Genomic DNA, 9,079 nt, shown 5'->3' with positions numbered 1-9,079 from the left:
GCCACCTCGCCCGGCTAGTTTTTTTTTTTTTGTATTTTTTAGTAGAGACGGGGAGTTTACTTAATATTTTAAGTGCACTCTTGAGACCTTTTGCTAAGAAAAAAAGATTCCTTTAAATATAGAACTACTCATTGCCAATTTACCTGATCACCCTGATGGATACACAAGTAGACTAATGTTCTTTCATGACTGCTAACATAAAATCTGTTCTGCAGCCCATGGATCAAGAAGTAATTTTGACTTTCAAGTCTTATGATTAAAGAAATGCCTTTCATAACTGATATGGTTTGGCTCTGTGTTCCCACCCAAATCTCACATCAAACTGTAATTCCCAGTGTTGGAGGAGGGGCCTGCTGGGAGGTGACTGGATCATGGGGTCAGATTTCCCCCTTGCTAGTCTCATGAGAGTGCGCTCTCATGGGATCTGGTTGCCTGAAAGTTTGTAGCACTTCCCCTTTTGTTCTCTCTCCTCCTCCTGCTCTGCAATGTGAAGAAGGTGCTAGCTTCCCCTTTGCCCTTCCCCCATGACTGTAAGTTTCCTGAGGCCTCCACAACCATGTTTTCTGTACCTGGTTGTGAGTCAATTAAACCTCTTTTCTTCATAAATTATCCAGTCTCAAGTAGTTACTCATAGCAGTGCGAGAACAGACTAATACAGTAAGGCTATCATTGTCAAAGACAGTGATTTCTCTGACAGATCTAGGCAAGGTAAATTGAAAACCTTCTGGAAAGGATTCACCACTCTAGAAGCCATTGACAACATTTATGATTCATGGAAGAAGTTGATTCTAATCCTTACGGATGACTTGGAGGGGTCTGAAGACTTCAGTGGAGGAACTTCCTGCAAATGTGGTGGAAACAGCAAGAGAACTAGAATTAGAAGAGGAGCCTGCAGACAAGACTGAATTGCTGCAATCTCATGATCAAACTTAAAGGATGAGGAATTGCTTCTTATGGATGAGCAAAGAAACTAGTTCCTTGAGATGGAATCTATTCCTTGTGAATATTGTCGAAATGCCAACAAAGGATTTGGAATATTCCATGTACTAATTGATAAGGCAGAGGCAGTGTTTGAGGGAATTGACTACAATTTTAAAAGATTTAAAATTTTACTACGGGTAAAACGCTATCAAAAAGCAATATCACACACTCCAGAAAATACTTTCATGAAAGAGTCAACCTGTGAAGCAAACTTCACTGTAGTCTTCTTTTAAGAAACTGCCAAAGCCACCCCAGCCTTCAGCAACCACCACCCTTACAGTCAGCTGCTACCAACATCCAGGCAAGACCATCCACCAGAAAAATGAACACAACTCATGAAAGGCTCAGATAATTGTTAGCATATTTTAGCAATAAAGTATTTTTTAAATAAGGTATGTATGTTGATTTTTAGACATAACACTATGATTGCACACTTAAGAGACTACTGTATAGTGTGAATATAACTTTTATATGCTGTAAGAAATAAAACATATGTGTGACTCATTGGGATATTTGTTTTAGGCCAGTGGTCTGGAACTGAACCTATAAAATCTATTTCCAAGGAACCTGCCTATATACAGATCTTTTACCTCCTTTGTTAACTTTGCACCTAATTTTATTATTGCTATTATAAAGGGGATTGTTTTCTCAATTTTCCTTTTGGATAGTTAATTAATAGTATTACATTGGAAAGCTGCTTGTTTTCATTGATTTTGTATCCTGCAACTCTGTTAGAGTTGAGTGAGGCATTTGTAATACTTCTTAGATTCTCTAAACTATTTTTATTTTGAGACAAGTTAGACTGCAGTCACTTTTCACATGACAGAAATCTAAGACTGAAACAGGAATTGTGACAACTATGTATAGATTTTTTGGATACTACATGCTAAAATAACTGCATGTATAAGGCATGTTTAAAAATAATAAACAAATGTTCAGAGACAGAAACAAACTCTACAATGGACAGAACAAAGGGACCAGAATTATCGGTTTCCATTACAGTCTTCAACATGAAAACAATATAAAGAAATCAAGTTCTATTATAAAATGACTAGCAATATATTGTTGATTTCTATATAAAAACCATAGAAGAATGTTCATATGATTTTTATTAAAGTCTTAGTAAATATAAAAACCAATGTCTCACAAAACATTTCTCATAGAAATAAAAATGTATCCTTTAACTTTCATGGGCAGTATTTCCCAAGTTTCTTATCTCTAATGAAACAAGTCAGCATTAATTGCCTACTGTATACTGGGGACCCTGGGCATCAAGGGGAATTTCTTTTTTTTTTTTTGAGACGGAGTCTCCCTCTGTCACCCAGGCTGGAGTGCAGTGGCCGGATCTCAGCTCACTGCAAGCTCCACCTCCCGGGTTCATGCCATTCTCCTGCCTCAGCCTCCCAAGTATCTGGGACTACAGGCACCCGCCACCTCGCCTGGCTAGTTTTTTGTATTTTTTAGTAGAGACAGGGTTTCACCAGGTTAGCCAGGATGGTCTCGATCTCCTGACCTCGTGATCTGCCTGTCTCGGCCTCCCAAAGTGCTGGGATTACAGGCTTGAGCCACTGTGCCCGGTCAAGGGGAATTTCAAAAGTAAGGGAAACGTATTAACTATGCTTGGTTAAAGGGGTAGGTTTGGGCATATTTGAAAACATTTTGATAACTAAGATATTTCACACTAAACCATTTATTTGTTAAAGGTAAAGAAAATGAAGTATTTCACAACAGAGTTGCTCTAGGGAGTAGAAGGGTTTCTGGTCTGAGGAACTGAGTTCTGATCTTCACTGGGCCACCACGTCTCTTCCCAGTTTGTTTCTGTAAAATATACATCCGTATGTGGAAGGTGAGCCTTTGTCCTCCTTAGTGCAAGTTCCATCACTAAACATATGTAATACTCTGGTATGTATGTATGTTTATAAACATACATTTGTTTTTCCACAGTGTATTATCTTTGATTAGAAACTCACACAAAGGCCGGGGACAGTGGCTCACGACTATAATCCCAGCGCTTTGGGAGGCCAAGGTGGGTGGATCACTTGAGATCAGGAGTTCAAGAGCAGCCTTGCCAACATGGTGAAATCTTGTCTCTACTAAAAACACAAAAATTAGCCTGGCATGGTGGTGGGCACCTGTTAGTCCCAGCTATTCAGGAGGCTGAAGCAGGAGAATCACGTGAAGCCGGGAGGCAGAGGTTGTAGTGAGCCAAGATTGCACTACTGCACTCCAGCCTGGGTGACAGAGTGAGACTCCATCTCAAAAAAATAAAAATAAAAATAAAAATAAAATAAAAATAAAAATAAAAACAAACAAACAAAAAACCTCAGACATCCAGCTCTATCTATACTTCGGAGTCAGCTGGTCTACATACCAACAGGCATATAAAGTGCAGAGAGGACCTTATGATCAATTAACTCTGAGAACAGCGAAGTTTCCAATACAGTCATGGAAATGGAAATAGAATTGTCAATTTATTCAAAAAGCATCCAAAACCAGTTATGATTCATCTCACTCTATATTATTTGGTTGATGCAAAAGCAATTGTTGTTTTTGCCATTACTTTTGCATCAACCTAATATGACTACTATGGATATATTCCTATTGTGGAAATTCATAGAGTTGACATCAAGCGTTCTGAATACCTACTTTCCACTAGTATTCTAGAACTTAAAGCAGCAGTGTGTCAGGAGAAACTAAACATTCAATCTAAGCCTCTGACACATGTAATATGTCTGGCCTGTAACACAATTTCATTCTGAATATACCAACTTACTAAGAAACTTTAAATAAATACATCCTTGACAACTGTTTATAGATAATTCTCCTAATCTCCAAGTATCTGAAACAGCAGAACCCATTTCCTTCCGTCCTTCAGTTCAACAACCCTATTACTAATCTTTTCTAATGCCTCTCACGGATGCACGATGCTTCTTTCCCACAACTGTGACTTACCAAGAGCCTTACTTTCACAGTGAAGTATCAGGTGTCTCAAAGTGCCATAGAACACACTACAAAGGAAATGTTTGTGGTCCATGGATCTTATCCACTGCAGTTAAACAGTATCATCTGGTTGCAAGGCAAGGGCCACTTTGACTCAGCATTTTCCACTGTTTTGCCTGTGTGGACCAAGCTGAAGAGGTCGCTGACTGCAGTGGAAGATTCTACGCTTAATCAACGGCCCTGCCTTCCAGCTGGCTAATCAGCCCAAACATGCTTGTGGGAAATCTTCAAGGCAAAGGCTGAAAAGCTGCAGAGTGTCACTTTTAGAATTAACTTTATGCACCAAATAAGTAAATACCTAAGTAAACAGGGACTGAAGTAATAGAAAAAAATAAGTACTTTCATGTATGTTTATTCCACAATGCCAAAAGAAAATTGATCTATACATATATTTTGGAAGAACATGCCTGTTTTTTTTTGTTGCTGTTTTATTTTTTTGTTTTTTTGTTTGTTTGTTTTTTGTTTTGTTTTTTGAGATAGAGTTTTGCTCTTGTTGCCCAGGCTGTAGTGAAATGGCATGATCTCTGCTCACCACAACCTCCACCTCCTGGGTTCAAGCAATTCTCCTGCCTCAGCCTCCCAAGTAGCTGTTGGTCAGGAGGCTGGTCTCAAACTCCCGAACTCAGATGATCCACCCGCCTCAGCCTCCCAAAGTGTTAAGATTACAGGTATGAGCAACCACACCTGGCCAAACATGCCTGTTTTTAATTCACTATTCACTTTACTAAGCAAGAACTACTTGGCAGCTTAGAAATAATTTAGTACTAAATGCATCAGGCAGATAAAATACACAGAATCACCACCACCAAAACACTAAATGAATAATGTTAATGCTCAAGACCGGCTTCATTTAATCACAAATTTAATCTTCCAGTGAATAGGTAAAGGCATAATATATACTGATGGGTGTTTTCAGTTGATCTGTCCTGCAGTTAAGATGTTTACAAAACAAAATAAAATGTTATTAAGACTCCTGCCACTGCAACTGTAAGATAACTTAAACCTCCACGTAAGAAAAAGATAATTCCCAAACAGATGAAACTTACTCTTTTTGGGGCTAGAAAACTTGGAATATGTGTACTAGGGAACAAATTTTTCACAAAGCTCTAATTCAATTTTATAAAAACAACATTGATGAAGTAAAATATTGTAAGTCAAGGCTCTGAAATAAAATGGCTTCATTTGGGGACCACACTGACTGTTTCAGATCAGTTCTGTGATTTCAGATCAGCTCTGTGATTTGGTGCAGGTCAACTCATCATTTTCCTCATTTGTAAGCAGGTATAACACCAGTACCCACCTCACAGTTTGCTTGTGACTATTTAATTAGGTCACAGATTTTCACTGAAAGTCTCTGCCAATAAAAATTAGCTACTACTAATTTTGAAAAGCCTCTCCTTGTACTAGGACACCAAATTCTTGTCATTTCCTCTTTCTTTTGTTCCTTCCTTCTCAGCCTCCTTTCCTGTCTTTCTTTCCCCAAACATCAAGTGTTGAGACAGTTCTTAGGTTATAAGCGTCCTGGGTCCTCTTCACTTCTTGCTCTATTCTTTCTCAACGGGATCTAACCTACTCCCATGACTTTAATAAACACCTAGAAGACAGAATTCCCAAGTGTTTGTTTCTATTTCAGATCTGAACACACACCTGCTAATTCAACATCACATGGATGTCTCAGAGGAGCCTAAATTTCACTCATGACTAAAAACTCAACTTACCATCATTGCCATCCAACATAAATGTTGCCTATCTATATCAGTAAGTGGTTCAACAACCACCCAATTATGCAACCTGAAATCCAGAGAGGCATTTTCCTGAAACGTTCTCCTCCTAAATTTCCAGTGGGTAACCCACTTCCTACTATTGTCATTTCACCTCTAATATAGCTTTCTTACATCTCCTTGTCCCCACAGTTACTTTCACCCTCCTTATCTAAAGCCACTAACCGCCAGCCCCAAAACTGGTTTGCCCAGGTAGTCTGTCCTACTCCTATCCATGCATGATATGCAGCTAGAATGACATTTAAAATACAAATATGATATCACTCTCCCGCTAACATTTCTATTGCTTATCACTGCCCTTAGGCTAGGGAGTAAAATACTGTGAGTCATTTACAAAGCTGCACACATGGCCTCTGCCTCCAGGGTCCACTGTGCTCCAAACACACTGGACTTTCTTCGACTAAAATGCAAGGCTCTTCCCTCCTCCACCAAGAAAACCTTTATTCATTCCCATATTCCATTCCCTTTTTTGGAATATTTGTAAGTTTTTTTCCCTCCCCACCATTGTGTCCCCTTTTTCTTCCTCATGACTTAGGTCTCTACCTAATACTTCTTGCAGAAGACATTTCTTGATTTCCTGGACAAGTTCAGATCCATTAATTATGCCCTTGTAAAGCACTCTGTACTTCTGCATCACAATCCCCAATACATTTGTAATTACTGCTATGTCTGTCTTTCATGAAAGATAATAGGGACATACGTGCAGGAATCATCTCTGACTTGTTTACAGCTACATCCGTTCATCTTATCAAACACCATGCATGCCACGTGTGAGCCAACCATGAGACTGATAAATATTTGCTGAATTAATTAACATAAAAATGGTTCTGATTTTAGTCCTTCACTTGAAAATTGCTCACAATTGGTGGAGAAATGCACATAAAATTCTTATCAAGGCAAACTGTGTTACCTTCTTAAGAGAAATATGTGTAAAGGCTATTCAATCCTACGAAAAGGAAACCAAATAGGTTCTAGAAGGGGAACATCTGCATGAGAAAGGCCTATATAAGGAAGGCTTGTTTCTGGTGCTGGGATATGAAACCTGGCGAGACTTCAAAAAGTGAAGTGTAAGAAGTATTCCAGAGAGAGGGAAAAGTTTGGGCAAAGATATGATTAGTGTCAGGTATATACAGAGACCGGTGAACAGAAAATTATGCCTGCTGGTGGGGTATACTGAAAGGTAGCAAAGTTCAAAATTCCAAATTGTGCAAAGCTTTCATAATCAAAATTAAAACTGTCAAGCAGAACCACAGAAGGTTTCATCATTGGAAGAATGACATAATTGAAGATGGTGAAAATTGGTTAATATATTAGAAGGAGGGTGTGGAGATCAATTTGTAGGCTATTTCAAATATTTCAGACAGAGGTAAGGAGGAAAGGAGTAGAAAAATTCTGCATTAGAATGGACAGCACTGCCTGAATGGGGAAGGGATATGACATTGACTAAAAGGAAAACTCAAACAGGGTAAGAATGAGGGAAGGATGGGAGAGGAGATGATTAGTTCTATTTTAGAAACCTTAAGTTTTATATGCTCCCATGATGTTGCACAAGTGGTTAAAATATGGCTCTAAGAATGAGGATGCAGGCAAATTTCAGATTATTAGAATCAGAAAAAATTTAATTGGTCCATAGTCAATTAAACATGAACAAAAAGGCTTTGTGACAAACATTTCTAAATTTTTCACAAACACATATTTTTATTAATAAGAAATACAAAGAATATTAAAAGTTCTCATATAGTCATTGCTTGAATTGTCAATGTGCCCAGTCCCTAATTTTTAATTTATTTAGGAAGAGAGTTCCTCATAATTTCACCCTGTCTTCAAAATAGTTAATTCCTACAATTGTTGGGATAGGAAGAACTCATTTATAACATGCTTTTTATCTACTCAGTAGAATAATATATTTTATGTCTAAAAGAAGTCCAGTCTTTTGTAATAGGCTCTATGCAAAAAGTTTAAAATGATGTGCAAAATTTTTTAAAAGGTCATTCTAATTTCAAAAATGTTAACATCTGAAATTATGTCATCTTTAATTATCAGGAGAATATCTAAAGAATAATAAAATGTAACACTTACTTTTGCTGCACCTATCTGCTCTTTTCGAAATTTCTCAAGTGGTGCAATTAATACATCATTAGCATTTTGGATCTGAAATAAAAAATGCACATATATTAAATCTTGCAGAATTTCATGCCAACAACATTGAAAAAATGGCTGCTTTATCCAACGTATCAAATGGACTGTTTTTGTTTTTGTTTGCATCTATAAAAACAACTTACATGTTATATTCAGTTTTTCTACTTTATAATTAAGCTGTTTTCACATATTATTTCCCTTGATCCTAATAACAATGTGAAAAATATGAAAATAAGTACTTGCTGTGGTGAAATCTTGGTTTGAATACTTAAATTTCTTCTTCTAAAACTTAACTAAGAAACAGTACATTGGGTATTAAATTTACAAATACCTATAATTACACTGGTTTAATGTAGCCAGTTCAAGCATCATTTTAAAATTAAACCATATAAAAGCTCTTCCATTTTGCCATTAGAATGGTAGAATTCTACAGCTGCAAAATAAGGCTTATTTTTTCCCCTATTTAATTAGATTCCTCATAATGAGGAATTGAGGTTTGCCTGAACATTCTCATAATGTTTCCAACCTGACTAAAATAGTATTTGATTTCATTTCAATGAAAACATATTTTAGCCCCAAATTCCACATTGAGATTTACTTAAATTTTAAAACAAATAAGGCTTTTCATATTGATCTGTAAGACTACTGCAATGGGAGTGCAAGATATGAAGACCAGCAACTGAATGCAAGCAGACAGAAATTCCTAAGGATACCATTATTCTGGAAGGGGATGTTCTTTTAAAAAACAGCCTTTAGAAAGCATTAAAATAAAGAGGAGGCCCAGTTACAAAATTTATAATTTGTTCTACGATTATGACAACTGAAGAAAATCTATTACATAATTAGCAAATACCAGGATAAAGAGAGAAAATTTCTTATTTTTAAAATGTATTATTCTACTTTAAAATAGGTTAAAGGGTATACAGGTGCTCCATGTACTATTTTTCTAACTGTTTTGTAAGTTTGAAATTATATCAAAATATATGCATTTCAATGAAAGTGTCACTTTCCTTATTTTCATTAAACTGGTTTATCTCTAGTCAAGTTTAATTTCTTAAAGTCCATCATCTAAAAATGCACACAGATAATATACAAAAATAAAAAATAAAAACTAGCATGTTAACACCACTATTCATGATCCTGTTAATCTTTGATTTGCAGAAAAATGAGAATGACAG

General features: G+C 36.7%; 1 protein-coding gene across 1 annotated transcript in view; it reads right to left on the bottom strand.

Annotated features, from left to right (window-relative positions):
• The window catches only part of ARHGAP42 (Rho GTPase activating protein 42), a 137,626-nt gene extending 129,716 nt beyond the window's left edge, over nt 1-7,910 (bottom strand). Inside the window, exon 1 of the mRNA XM_011984375.1 lies at nt 7,842-7,910. The gene's annotated coding sequence lies outside the window, so the exon portion shown is untranslated. The remainder of the gene's footprint in view (nt 1-7,841) is intronic.
• Between the last annotated feature and the right edge of the window lie 1,169 nt (nt 7,911-9,079).

Source organism: Mandrillus leucophaeus, unplaced genomic scaffold (assembly GCF_000951045.1).
Source record: "Mandrillus leucophaeus isolate KB7577 unplaced genomic scaffold, Mleu.le_1.0 Scaffold267, whole genome shotgun sequence".
Classification (NCBI taxonomy): Eukaryota; Metazoa; Chordata; class Mammalia; order Primates; family Cercopithecidae; genus Mandrillus; species Mandrillus leucophaeus.
This window is presented reverse-complemented; position numbering and strand designations above follow the sequence as displayed.